Source organism: Myotis davidii, unplaced genomic scaffold (genome assembly GCF_000327345.1).
Source record: "Myotis davidii unplaced genomic scaffold, ASM32734v1 scaffold41, whole genome shotgun sequence".
Classification (NCBI taxonomy): domain Eukaryota; kingdom Metazoa; phylum Chordata; class Mammalia; order Chiroptera; family Vespertilionidae; genus Myotis; species Myotis davidii.
In genome coordinates this window covers 1,172,224-1,187,336 of record NW_006292344.1, presented here as the reverse complement: position 1 = coordinate 1,187,336, position 15,113 = coordinate 1,172,224, and the positions used below count along the sequence as shown (strand labels likewise).

The 15,113-nt window shown below is 43.0% G+C and overlaps 1 protein-coding gene across 2 annotated transcripts in view; it reads right to left on the bottom strand.

Moving 5' to 3' along the window:
• The window catches only part of LPP (LIM domain containing preferred translocation partner in lipoma), a 653,115-nt gene that overhangs the window by 593,901 nt on the left and 44,101 nt on the right, over positions 1-15,113 (bottom strand). For both annotated transcript variants that reach the window (XM_006765861.2, XM_006765860.2), the window contains exon 2: positions 1,521-1,645. The gene's annotated coding sequence lies outside the window, so the exon portion shown is untranslated. The remainder of the gene's footprint in view (positions 1-1,520; positions 1,646-15,113) is intronic.

The window sequence follows — 15,113 nt, the reverse complement described above, 5'->3', positions numbered from 1 at the left end:
CCTGCTCTCCAGTCCTGCCAGATCTAAAACTGTCTCCAAGATGCAAGACTGTTCCAAGGAATATTAAGAGATAGCGCTCTGTAGAAAAAGAGTCTTCCCAACCCAAGTGCTCTCGTGGCCTGCAGGCAGGACAGTAGGGACAGTCTTGTCCATCGCAGGGCTGGGAGTTTGTTTGTGACCCCTGACAACCCCAGCATCATTCTAGAATATGTTGTCTTCACAAAAAGGGGTAAGATTTCTTTTCTGTCACAGTTCATGGCACTACCTGGATTTCAGGTACAAGTAGCGACAATGCCTCACATTAGAAGCACGCTTTATGGGTTAGTAACTGCTTCCCCAGATAGTCTCATTTAATCCCTCTGGCAGTTACCCCTCGAGGGAGTCTTCTACCTAATTTAGTTGGAGGGAAACTGTCGAGCAGAGGTGTTAAGTATATTCCCAAGGTCATAGCAAGAGTAAGTACCCAAAAGAACACTGGTTTAGGAGTTAGACTGTTCAAGATTCCAGGTGCACTTCTGATAGCTGTACGATCTCTAAATAACAGTTCAAGCTTTCACAAACCTTGGTTTCTACACCTGAAAATTGGAGATTAACACAGACCCTCTGTCTACCTCTCAGGACACTTATGAGGATCAAATCAGATAATGTGAGTGAAAGCCCTCTGGAGAAAGGGAAGGCAGTACAAAGTGTAAGGGATCATTGTGTTATTACTTGTAAATGACTGTGCATTCCATTACAAATTCAAAAAGCAGTGAGGTCATTCTCAAGACAAAGGAACATTAAGGCTCTGGAATTACAGGGCAATAATCTGATGTTCTACAGGTTATGTCTAGATACTACTCCCTCTTGCAGTTGAAGGTCAGCCGTAACTGTCAAGTTTCCAACTGCCAAGTCACACAAGTTTACAGGAATGCTCAAGACAAACGCTCCCTTTTCAGCTACAAGCAAATGCCAGGCCCAAAGGAGATAATAGAGATGGACGTTTGGGAGACTCCTGAGATTCTCAGTTCCGGAAACGTGACCTGCAGTTTTTTTCCTTGGAGAAGTTGTTAGAAACACAGGCTCCAGTTTCTCTGCAATATGCCCATGGGGAAATAAGCATGCAGTAAGGAGCTACTGACCAGAGAGCACTGAGGGAGCTCCCAAGCACGAATTCAGGGGAACAGGATATTTCAAGTTGCAGATACAAAAGATAAATTTTCAACCCATTAAAAACCTCCCCAGCCCAGCTGGTGTTGCGCACTGGTTGAGGATCAACCTATGAACTGGGGAGTTGAGGTTCAGTTCCCAGGCCAGGGCACATCCAAGGTTTTGGGCTAGAAACCCAGGAAAGAGCAGCTGATCAATGATTCTCTCTCATCATTAATGTTTCTACCTCTCTCTCCCTTCTTCCTATGAAATCAATAAAAATATTAAATAAATAAATAAGCAAATAAATAAATTAATTAATAAAAACCTCCCAGCCACTTCTTAAGATTTGAGACAAAATTTTGAGGCAGGGAAGAGGCCCATTTACATACCAGAGGTCCTGCTGCAGGTCACCTGGGAGCCAGAGGGCACCCGAGAAGATCTGAGAGTGCAGCAACTGGTCTGGCTTCCTTCAGTCCTCTCCCAACACGCTAGTCATCAGGATTCTCTTCAATTTCTGCAAAGATCCAAGTCATCAATGTCATTATGGAGGGGCCGGATTTCCCCCAGAAAGCCATTCCCAAGGCAGTTGAACACACAGCTCAGTGATGATTGTTTTCTGCTTTGCATTTTGTCATCTGTTTCCTGTGCTCAACACTGGAGAGAAGCACTGACTAAATTAATTTGTGACACAGATGTGTGAGCACTAGTGGCAAAGGTGGACAGTCAGGTGCAAACAGAGATAACTCAGAAAGGTCAACTGAAACCCATACCATAATTGTTGCAGGCCAAGGTGTTACAGTCTTTTTTTGTTTTTAACACTATTAGAGTGTATTTCTAAAAGTAGAGCGGTTTTATTTGAGACGCAAAATTCCAATTACACCATTGATGGGTTTAAAAAATAGTATCTTTGGCTCCTCACTGCCAAATACTAATAATAACAATAACCACTAAAATTGAATGAGTGTTTATTCTGGGCTGAGCATTGTACTAAGCAGGTTGCATACATTATGCCATTTAATCCCATCAACAGCCCAGTGAGCTGATCAGTCTCATTTCCACATTACAGATGAGAAAGGAAGACTTAAAGGAAAAGTAAACTGGCCAACTCCAGAGGGAGTACGTGGAAAGGCCAGAATTAACTAACTCACAGGGCAAGCAACCCCTAACCTTTCCCATTGTCCAGCCTCTCTCTCTATTCCATTTATTGGAGATAAAATCATCCTCGTGTAACTATCACACATGATGATCATATATAACAAACATAACCATGTCCAAAAAAACATTTGTCAAAAGTCCTTATTTGTTTCTGTCTCCTCACCAGACCTGTGACATCAGAAACCCTGCCTGTGTTCCCGGCACTGTGTACACAGTGAACACTCAATAATCACAGGTATTCAGTTAGACAATGTGTTTGAAGGTTGGGCAAGGAAACTAATCTCCGTGAGGTTCCCAAGGTCCAAAGGGGAGACATAGCCAAGCTGAAAGATACAGGTCAAGTATTGTGCACATGGGGTAACCTGAAGCTTCTGAAGGAAGCTTCTCAGAGGCTGCCTGACCCTTGAACCTGCAGCCAGGTGCTCCCAAGGCCTCAGACTGAGGTGCACAAAAAGCACATCTTCTTGAAAAAGGGGAAAAGTTCTGGGACGCCTGGCAACTATGACTTTTACCAAGCCACTTTGGTTGTAGTAAAAAGACAAACTAGGCTAGAACAATGAGTTTCAAACTTTCCTTTCCCTAAAAACAGAGCCTTTTTCTTTCTTTCAGTGATATGCTTTGCAAATGCTCAGCTTGTAAATAACAGTCTCAGCCTGGGCTCCAGAAGTCCTCTTCCCTGCTATTCTCTCACCATTTGTCATCTCCCACACCCATCACCCAGCCCAACCCCAAAGCCACTCCTGGAGTCTCACACGCTCGAGGAACAGAGCTTGAAAACTTCCAGCCTACTGAGGTCTTCATAGCACCTTCTGGCTCTGATTCCTATAACCTCCAAGGTCTGAGACATACCTCTGTAATAAGCAGCTCTGCATTTTTATCAGTGAGATGGGCAATATGTAGTGTAACAGGGAAGAAAGAATTCTCAAACTAGAAAACTTGGATTATAGTCTATTTAGGACCTGTGTTCTCACAAGTGAGTTATTTCAATCTCACTAAACCTCAGTTTTTCTTGTCTATAAAATGGGAAATAATAATGTTATCAACCAAATTAGGTTTTTATGAGAATTAACTTATTGAATATGTATATACAAAAGCTGCTTAGCAGAATATTACCGTAAACACTGTGTTATAATCGCCCCATCTATAAATGTATCTAAGTACACAGATGGAAAAGTATGTAGCACTGTGTCCATGGCAAAGGAGATGCTCAGTAAGTGACAGAGGCCCATCTCGTTCCTTCCATGCTCTCATGGACATTTTCAACTTGAACAAACCTAGACAGCTATAAACAGCCAGAAGGACGAACACCTTTTGTGTCCCAAATTACCTATAGCTCATCTTTAAAATCTTACAGCTTGTCTCTAGGACCTTAGAAATTCATGGCCATTTAGGCTTCCAAGAATGTCAGCCAACACAGTCAAGTGGGTATAGAGGTACAGAAAGTGAGTTTGAGAAAACCACTGATCCAGATAATTGGAACCAGAGAGAGTATTAGATGTGACATCCTCCCAGCTTCCACATCGACCAGCTAAGCAGCCTGAGAAATTCCACTTGTTCTCTGAGTCTTGATTTCTCTATTTGTGAAATAGGGGTAAGAACCCTATATTCCATCTCCCCGTGATGTTGAGTAAAATCAAGGAGTTGATGGGTTTGAAAACTTCCCAGCTCTATACTTATATAAAATATTACCATTTTTATTATAACCTTAATTAAAAAGTTGAACCATTACAAAAAAACAAACAAAAAACACTTAGGATGTGCCAAAAACTTGGGAATCACCCTATTTCGAGGCCTTTGCTCCAACTGCAAGATTCCTTGTTTCTTGCCTGACTTTTACCCCAGGCTCCCTGCACATCCTGAAGGTGCTGCAAGGTTGACCCCATTTCATCGCAGCTTTCCCAGCTGACTTCCCACCAGTGCTCAGAACTGCACAAAAAATAATGTGCAGCTGTGCTCGGGCCAGCACTCAAGGGCTCCAGGAGGGGCCCCAACCCGTCTTCCCAGCAAACTCTCCATCATATTGCTACATGAGTCCCTGGCTTGAGGCAAGAGTATATCCCCAACTCCTCACAACTCCAAGGTTTGACCATGTTTTCCCTCAGGGCTGTACCTCCAAATCTGAGCACAAAATCTCCTCACTGTGCAGTGGGGAAGTGGACTCTTCAGAAGGGTTCTGTGATTGGGGTGAACTCAGCAGTGTCTTCAGTGCTCCAATCTTTTTCTAAAGATGGTCCCAATGATTACTGGTCCATAAAAGTGAACATCAGGAATAAAAGGAAATACTTCTGTATTTCTTTGTAGTCAACAAAGATTTCATTGTCCCACCTTTTGGAAAGCTTACTGCCACATCTGACCAAGACAGCCATTCTACAGATGAGAAACCTGAGGGTTCATGGCAGAGTAAGAAGCTGAGCCAGTAGCCCAGTGCACATGACACACTTCATCAGCAGCACAGTGCCCTGAAAACCTGCCGTAAGAGGTGCCCTGGGCAAGTCACTGTCCTTCTCTGAGACATACAATGAGGACTCTGGGGCGATCCCACAAACCTACACACCTCTTTCTCTCTCCTGAAAGATTTCAGAAATGAAACCTTAGAGAGGAACTAACAAGGAAATGCTTACATTTGTGTTTGGTCAGTTCCAACCCAAGCTTTCCTTCCCAACCTCCAAAGCCCATCCCATCAGAAGGACAAAGCACTGACCCCAATGCCAAAAAGCCACCAAGACTCTACAGGCTGACACAGGGGACGCTGCCGTGTGATAGCATCACCATGCAGAACAGCAAGCTGCTCCCTCAGAATAACTGCAGTCACGGTCACAGCGCATGAACTTGTCAGCAAATTGCTGGTTTGATTGGCAATTTTTAATAAGCTTATGAGGCAAGGGCATTAATGCGGACGGGACAGTATGCACCTGACATGCCTTGTGGCCTGTGGGCTCCATGAGGGAGGACGATAAAAGAAACCCTCTTTTCTTCAAGATCCTTGAGACAGTAGCTTCTCTCTTTACAGGGAAGGCAACTAGGACTGCTGCCTGACCACAGCACTTTCATTTGGATGTGGAGACAGTATCTGCATAGCAGGCTGCCAAACCCTCTCCTGGAATTCTCCTTAAGTCTAAGTGTTGACTGCTAGGTTATCCCAGGACCACAGGATTCCCACCTGGCAAAACTCAGGTACCAACTAGTCCACTTGCTGTAAACAACTTGCTTGGGGCATTCATTCATTCATTCAGAAAGCACCCAAAGTTCACTGACGCACAGCGAGAAGATAAGGCTGGGTTTCTGCTTCCAAGGACCCTGCACCAATATCTTAAAGTGGCTTCCCAGTGGCAACACAGTAAGTCCAAGTGCTTAATCTAATATCTCAAGTTTCTGAATAACACAGAGTCTGTTCCACTATAAACTCCTTCTCACTGCCACTCAGCATACATCCTCTGCATATTCAGACTGAACTCTTAACTCCCATGTTCTCGTACTTGACCTACTTCCCCTCCCCATCCTGAGATCCCAGATAGATATCCTATACATCCTTCCAGGCCATTGGCAGTTCTCAACATGAACAAAATTGCTCTTTAAAGAAAGACAGTTATTTCTGCATTGTCTCATGTGTTACAGGATGTCTAGCATCTCTGGCCCTGAGCACTCAATGGCAATGGTGGTCTGGCCTCCAGTATTGAGACAAAAACAAAAATCACACTCCACCACATTTGTAAATACCTGTTAAAGAGATGTTACTGCCTCCAATGGTGAATTACCTGACCACTGTCACTCAGCATGAAACCTCCCTTGCTTCTCAGTCCAGTCAGAATAATCTCCCTTCTCTGAATTTACTTAGCCTGCTGTCTAGGACACCAATCATGACCTTCTTTGTACTATTCTTACGATGAACTTGACTTATTCCCTTCTCCAGTGAGGGCTCCCAGTGGAAGAACCAATGACTGACCTTTGCCCAAAGTGCCAAATCTAGACCCGAGTCAGGCTTACAGTAAGTGTTTAAAAAACATTTGTGACCAAATTATATAAACAGAACAACTGTCCAAGGCATAACTCCCTATAGAAGATTAAACTGAACTAAAAAACTACAAGTCAACCACTGTTGTCAAAACTTAAAAAATAAAGAGGGAGGGTGGGCGGTGGGGAACGAGAGAGTAGGAGATATCTATAATACTATCAACAATAAAAAATACTTTTTTAATAACATCAAAAACAGAATTTGGATAAATGGCCTGCTTTTTCAGGATACTGAGTATATTAATGTTATATATTTTATGTAAATAAAAAAATATTAAGTCGACTATCATACCTAACTAGTGGCCCAGTGCACAGACTCGTGCACTTTCACAAGAAATTAGAAGAAATATTTTAATATCGCTATTCGCCCTTTCTCTGTAATAGAAGTGTCAACCAAATTCACGATCGAAACACACATATGCGATTGGCACCAGTGAGAGTTTTATATGTATCACGCATACACGAGGCAATGTTTATTTTTTAATTGCCAGCGCACGTCATATGTACTGGCTGGTCAGTCGGACGGATAGGCAAACATATGGTCAGTCACTTAGCCTTTTATATATATTTATATATATAGATAGATAATATTAAAGTTCTATAATTAATGGTGCATATTAAGTATTTTGGAGTAATTTTGGACACATTCTCTCAATTGGTTCAATGAGAGCTCCTTCCCCCCTCTAAAGTGCCCTACTGCATGGCAGAAGTAGACTGCTAAAAACTACATTTCCCATGCTCCCTCGAAACTAGTAAATCAGATTCCAGCAATTAGATGTACTCAAGTGAGACTTAGAAGGTGAATGTGGAGCTAATTCACCCTGCTGCTATTCCTAGTGGCAACCAACTTTGTGGAACCCTAAGTGTCAAAATGCCACTCTACTGGACAATACAGTGTTCCGCCACCAACTCTGAGGATGCTGAGAAAAAGTTTGAGAGGCCTCCACAGTGGCTTCCTAATGTCTTTATCCCTGATTGTGGCTTTAGAACAAATTCTTTAACTCAATAGTTACAGATGTAGCCTCCTGGCTCCCAGGGCTCCATCCCTCCCAACAATGTTGTTGGTATTTTTTTCCCCTGATTTAATGCATTTCCACTTAAATTGTGTGAGACGTCTTTCCTGCACTTAATCCTGATAGATGGAAGAGAGAAAATAAAAGACAATAGATCGATTAACTGATCATCCATTCACCCACTGATTGATCTCCTCAAGTAAAGACCTACATCCGTCTATACCTAGGACCCTCCCATGCCTCTGTGAAGGGAAAGTATTTCACTTTACAATAATGGGCCACACAAACCTAAGAGACCATAAGGGACTAGTGGTAGGTGTCGTAAGCTCATCAGAACTACACAAACTAGCTTGTGGTCAACATAAATTCTAAAGCATGTAACAGAAAACCTGGGTATAGCGAAAATACTAGCTCTTTCCTGGGAATTTCTTGCTTAACCTCTTTCTTTTCCAGATTTGCCCCTGAACACTTCAGTACCTCAAAAGCATGCCGGCTGCACACCTAGCACATCTGCTCTGTGCAGCCCCACAGAGTCAGCCTCCAGAAATGCCTGCTCCTGTCCTTATTTCCTTGTTTGTAAAACAGTGTTAGCAATCATACCTTCTTCATAGGTTTGTTTAAAAGATTAGATGAATCATCATGAATAAAGCAGCCACAGCAGTGACTGGCAAAGGGTGAGTGCTTGCTAAGTGTCACCTAGTGTGTAAACCAAAGAGCAATCTTAGGGCACAGGCATATGCACTATTTTACAAATGAGGAAACTGAGACTCGGAGAATTTATATAACTTGCCCAAGGTCAGCTGCCTCGTAAGCAAGGGGTGGAGACAGGATCCAAATCCAGCTCCATTGCCTGCCTTCCACAAAACCCGAAGCTCTTTGCTTTTCAGCATCCTGCCTGCTGATATGCACACCTAATGGAAAAATATATTAAACTGGAGGAGAAAAACAGCCCAGACAGAATGGGGCTGTACCTTGGGAGCTCTCTGGGCATCACAGGATGATAAGGCCAATGTCATAAGCCCTGCCCTTCAGCACAGTCAGCTCCTGTGGGTAAAATTAGCTCAGCTCTGCTCCAGTCCCGCCTGGAGCCCCAGGCAAAACTCACTCTGGGCACAGCATAACCTCATCTGACCTCAGTCCCAGGAAGGGTCCCTCATGAACCTCATTAGGGCCTGAGATGACTCATTTTGCTCCTTTCTGTCTCTGGCTGCTGAGGTCACCTCTCTGCTATCCAGAAAGGCAGCTCCAAAGGAGAAGTAAAGATGAAAATACAAGCAACATTCTGAATTCCTTTCCTCCAGGACCATTCATCACGAAGGATGGGGAGCCTGCTGCCATGCCAGCTGTGTACGAGGAAGCAGGCTTCCCTGCATTAGATAACCCAGCTCAAGACCACAGACAGGCACCAGCACAATGGACTCCTGAGCTTTCCCTCCTTATTTTACTCTGGGGATGATGGTACTCTGTCCTGTAGAGCTAGCACACTGGTGATGACCACCAGGCTCTTCTCCACATCCTTAGAACCAGATTTGAAGGGGAGCTCAAATACCATTTCTCCTGGAGCTACCTGCCATCCCTACCTAGCTAGAATTTCCACCCCAAATTCCAAAATGCCTTATGTCTACCCCTTATTATTTGTCATTTATTTGCTCAGCGACTATCTCTTGCACACCTATTTTGGACTTGAGGATACAGAAATGGAAGGGATGACTGTTGCCCTCGGGAAATGGAACCAACTTCAATAAATAGCTGAACATGAGAGGGGAGTTTTAGGGGTCAGAGGTGTATTCTAAGCAGAGGTGATGTCAGAGAAAAAAGTATTGAAAGGCACCTGGGAGCGATCCTGATAAGATTGGGAAGGGGGCAATGTTTCAATAAGGGAAGACTATGTCACGGAAACTACGGAGAATGGATTTTACTATGGGTGAGGAAATTCTTGACCTATGAACCAGGAGGTCACGGTTCGATTCCCGTCAGGACACATGCCCGGGTTGCGGACTCCATCCCTAGTCAGGGGCATGCAGGAGGCAGCCAATCAATGATTCTCTGTCATCATTGATGTTTCTATTCCTCTCTCCTTTTCCCTCCCTCACTGAAATCAATAAGAACATATTTTTAATTTTTTTTAATAAATTAAAATCTCCCCCACTCCACACAATGGTAATGATTATTTAGTTTCATTCCACTTTTTGAGCAGGATACACAGGAATATTTTGGGGATTAGGAAGGTGTGAAGCTGAAATAAGAATTCCTAGGGGCACAATTGCCAAGTGGAGAGAAAAAATTAAGATGATCAATCCGTTTCTTTTGCTGATCAGAGTCACTACAAATATATCTGATTTTTAAAAACCTCTTTCAAAACTGCAGCTAACATGCCAGAGATAAATGAGCTCATATCACCATTCAGCACCCTAATTTTGGCAAGGAAGTAACAAAGAGTATGTGGATGCCCAGAGATTGGTGGCCAGCATCCTTGCCCACGGGGATACAATACATGAGGGTACAGCAGATCTTTAAAGCCTGTTGGTCAGAAACCAAATGTTTGGTTGTTTCTTTTTATGTGAGCCAAATTAAAACCAAATTAAAAAGTACCCACCTACTGACCCAACCAGATAAAACTATGGATACATAGGCTGCAGGCTACAACACCAGGAAGAAATTTAAAAATAGATAAACTCAGCTGCAAATTTTCTTTACTCCAAAATCTGTGGAGGTTGGTTGTTTGTTTGTTTTTCAGAGATGAAAGGAGAGAGATAGAAATACCAATGATAAAAGAGAATCATTGGTTGGCTGCTTCCTGCATGCCCCCTACTGGGGATAGAACCCACAACCCAGGCATGTGCCCTGACCAGGAATCAAACCATGACCTCCTGGTTCACAAGTCAATACTCAAACACTTAATCATGCTGGCCAGGTCATCTCTGTTCTTCTAGCAAAAATAAGTTATTGCTACACTTGGTATTCCTGAGCTGCATATTTTCCAGAGTGAAGTTCATGTGTCAAAGTAGGCATCACGACCAGTCTCCACCAGACCAAGCACGTGAACATGTCACCCCTCAGTGCCTCACCACACACAGCAGAAGTCAGACTGTGCCTCCACCGGCTAGGTCTTGAAGAAAACCAGAATGCTCTAACATATGACAGTACGTAATATCAGTATGTAATGGCAGCAGAAGGCAGGGCCAGTGTAGAAAATGTTGCTGCTGCTGTTTAGCAAACACTCATAGGGCACTTGTTATATGCTCAGCAATTTTCTAAGCACTTTACAAATATTAATTCATTTAACCTTTCTAACAGTGCTTATGAAATAGGTACATTTATCATTATCCCCATTTTGCAGATGAGGAAACTGAGGCGCAAATAAACACAGAGCTAGACAGTGGCAGAGCCAGGAATTGAATCTAGGCAATCTGGCTCAAGGTCTGTGCTCTTGACTACCACGCTACACTGCCTCTCACTTGATTTTGTTTGTCTTCCCTGTGTTTATTGTTGGGGGAGGAGAACCAAAACACAAACATTCACGTCCAGTAAGAAATAGGAAGGGCACACAGACAGACACTCTGTCCTCGGCATGACTGACACAGTCTCTCCCTAAAGTCAAGTTACATGAGAAGCCAAATCACAATGGGAACCATGGTATTGACTTACTCTGAGAAAGTCCTGTCACAAACCAGAAATACCCAGCATCCATGTGATCAGCACATTCTCTGTCACCACCAGGATGGTCTCACGAGACTGAAAGTCAAGTCGAAGGCTCAGAAAAGACAGACTGAAGCAGCCACCTCCCCATGGATAGCCTTGCTGAAGAGCCTGGAAGGTACTGAAGCTTCCTGAGTCCTGCCAACACGTGGAGCAAGGACTCTGGTCCCCCATTTTGCAGAAAAGGATACTGATGCCTCCTGTTTTTGTTACAAGCTTCACTGCTGTGCAAAGAAAGCACCCTGCTCCTCATGGTTGTAACTAAATTCATGGGATATAGAGGGGACATAGTATAGATATGGAATGTTTAGGCCTTGCAGTCAGACAAACCCGAGATCAAATCCTGTCCCCGCCATTGTGTGACACTGTGCAAGTCACATCCTGAGTTCTGGTTTCTTCACCTGCAGGGAGAGGGAAGAATACAACTCCCTACCTCATGGGGTTACTGGGAGATTAGAGACAATATTAACAAACTGCCTAACACCTGGCACATTGCAGTTATTTAAAATAAAAGTAAAAGTTGCCTGCTTGCCCCACTCGGGATCTTTTCCCTTCCCTTGTGGGATGGGTAATATGGATGTGATCTCCCTTTCTCCCTTGCTCTTTCAATGGTACCATTGTGCTTACAGTCCCCTGAACACAAAAATCCCTTCACCCCAACCAAGTCAAATTCTGTGATATTTCACATATTAATGCTCTTAGCCAGGTTCTCCCTTTTTTTCTAGAAAGTGCTTTACCAAACTCCTATTCATATTACAAAACCCCACTCAAGCAGCTCTGACCCCATGATGCCTTTCCAATCATTCCCTCCTCTGGGCCTTATGTGTACATCAGTTATTACACTAAGAACACTGAAAGATAAATGAATAACCACATGCAAGGTTCATATATACCAGTACACAGAGGTATGAAACAGGGATTGCTAAAATACTTAAATATGCCCTTGCCCTTTGGTAAACAGCTTCTCTCCCAAGACCCCAAGTGTCTTCACACCAACCCAATTTTCCAAGCTCCTCCATTAGGACCCCCTGAACTTCCCCACAATCCAACAATGAAAAGGTTCTCCCTGGCAAAGCAGGTGTCCCTTCAGTACAGGGTATTATACATATTTAAATATCACCTCTGTCTACATGAATAATTGATATGCATACTTTTTGGAACAGGACAGATATTCATTACTGAATAGGATGCTCTTCGAGGGCACACAGCTTCTCAGCATCCCAGGCTCTCCACCCAGGGCAAGCTCACGGCAAATGCTGAATTGATTCACAGTGTCTCCTATTCCTTCTCCCTTCTCAGCCATGACCTGGCACATAATAGGCCTTCAATAAGTATTTGCTGACCAACAGCCCCATTGTGTGCAAATGTAAAGTCAAACCTAGTTTGACTCCCACCTCCCCCCGCTACTCAATCCATCTTTCTGACCCTAGTCCATCTAGCTGCTCCTCTAGTCCATCCTCACCCCCTTCCAATGACAGGACCTAGAGGCGAGCCCTTTGCTCCACACACCCAATGTTCTCTCAATGCTGACAAGTGCAATCCAAATTCTCCAGAGATTGTTATGGAAGGGGGAGGGGGGGCACACAGGGAGGTCCTCATTGTGGTCTAGGAATACGGGAAGATATTTCCTCAAAGCACACAAAATGCAGTAGTTAAATATAAAAACTTATCCTTTTAAAAGTTAACCAAAGCTGTTAAAATAAAAAAAAACTGCTTGTATTTTTATAACCTACTGAGGCTTTAAAAACAGCTGCACACCCAAATGATTCACTCCCTCTTCCCTCCCCATCCAGTGAAGTGGGAAGGATAGCGTTTACTTTCCTGGATATTAATGATGGGGAGGTGACTACTCCCAGTAACACAGTTGATTTACATCATGGCCAGGCCTAAATTCTAGCCTCAAGAATCTGGTGTCCTCAAGTCAGCTCACCTCATTTACACACCAGCGTATGGACTAGGATGTAAAACACACCGTGTAACCCTGTCACTCGCTATTCCCTGATGCTGCTGTCTTCTCCAGGGTAGCACTTTCCACTCTCTGAGAGTGTGGGTTTGTTTACTTTGTTCTCTGTCTCGCTACTTCGTAGACTGCGAGCAATATGAGGTCCTGACTTTACCTGTCTCCTTCATCTCCACATCCCCAGCACCCAGAACACAGCACACATAATTAACTTTGAAAAGAAAAGGGGATTTAGAGTCAGACCCCACAATGACTCCTTCCATCCTTAGGTACCAGCAGCCTAACCATGAACAAAATAACTAACCCTCTCTAATTAATTTATTCATTCTTAAAATCCAAATAATAACACCTATTTTTAATGTGTTTTGGAGAAATTAAAAAAATAATACTTGTCCATACAAAATAAGCAGCCAATAAATGCCTGCTTGTTCCTTTTTCTACCAGTTCACAGCTGTGTTTCCTTCACCAGCCACCCACCCCCAAATGGCTTCTTCTCCTATCAATCATCTCTCCTTGCCTGCAGCACTTGGGACCACAAATATGCCCTTCTCCTTCTCTGACTGTCAACCCTCCCACAGACCCCTTCTGAGACAGGTGTCTACAACTGGGACTCATGCAGAGCGCCCACCTGAAGTCAACCACATTTTCATGTCTGCCCAGCTTTGCCCTATTTCCCAGCAAGAACAAAGCAGGTGACGCAGGTAGTGACTCAGCAAGGCCTTCCTTTTTTTTTTTCCAAGTCATCTTAAACATGGGACATAACCTAAAATCACAAACTCACAGAGTTCAGTTCTGAACAGTCTACAAAGCCCAGTTCATCACGCCCAGCTTTCTGTTTTGATAGATATGGAATCTGTGTTCTAGAGACTGGCAATGTCTTAGCCAAAAACAAACTCCCACATATTCCCCAAAGATCAGAAACAGCAGCATGGTTCCAATTATATCCTAAGAAAGGGCACTGGCTTGCCTATCACTTTCCCTCATCTCAGAAATGACTCCTTATGTCTCAGAACTTAAATTATTTCTGATTCCATTCCAGGCTAATATATTCTCCCCATTACTAAATATTCTGTATCATTCTATATTACAGAAAATTTCTGCAAGTTCAATGAAGTACAATTTACACACTAGAAATAAATTTGCAAATGTTTTAAATTATAAGGGATGAAATAAGAAAAGAGCAATAAACTAGAAGTGAGGAGTTATGGAGTCTAGACTTGGCTCTCCCACTAACTACTAATGTGACCTTGAGTGAATCCTTCTCCCCTCCAGGTCCCCTTTTTCTCAGAGTAAAAAATGTGGCTGTTGGACCAGAGTCTCTCCAAGTTGCAATATGCTGTGTCTATGTGTCTCATCATCACCTTCAATACAATATTATCACCCACTATCCAAAATAATTAGACTGTGAATCATAAAGCTCATAATTTTCCCATAGTGCAGATGGGTCTATATCCTTTAGCATGGGATTAGTGTCCATCAATGAATTATAACGCTTTTCAGAGACAAGGATCCCATTTATGCAATCATGTCACACAGACTTTGTAAAGAGCATAGAGTAAATGTTGCCAGACTGATGAAGTTTTATAGTAATGCAATGCTATATAGGGTGAGAATAGGACAGTGTTTTCATTATATCAAAATGTAGACTTCCCACTTCGGTGGATTTCTTCACAGTGATCCTTTTGTTCTAATAATCCTTCCATCCCTCAAACCCCTGCCTTATAAATTATGTGTAGAATTACTTGTAGATCTTACAGGATATTCTTAATGGGAATACCTCTTTAATAATTTTAGAATAATTCTGATTTTTTCAACAATCCCTGAGAGACAAATCCAGTGAACAAGAGAGGTGATCCACTTGGAAGTGATCATGTCAAAAATAATTGGCAAAAAAAAAAATTATTACATAAAATTTCGGGGTGAGCATAAGTTGCAGAGCTTTGGCTGACCCCAGAGGCTCACTTAACAAGAGGGATACTCAATGGATTTCTAGACAGTACCAGGTTTGCAGTAAGTCACACTATCACTTCCTAAAGCTGCCAAGAAAACTCAAGGTGTGGATTCTCCTGTTTCCTACTGCTCCTTTCCAAAAAAAAATAATAATTAATAAAAAATGTCAGGCAATCCAAGCACAGTCATTGGAA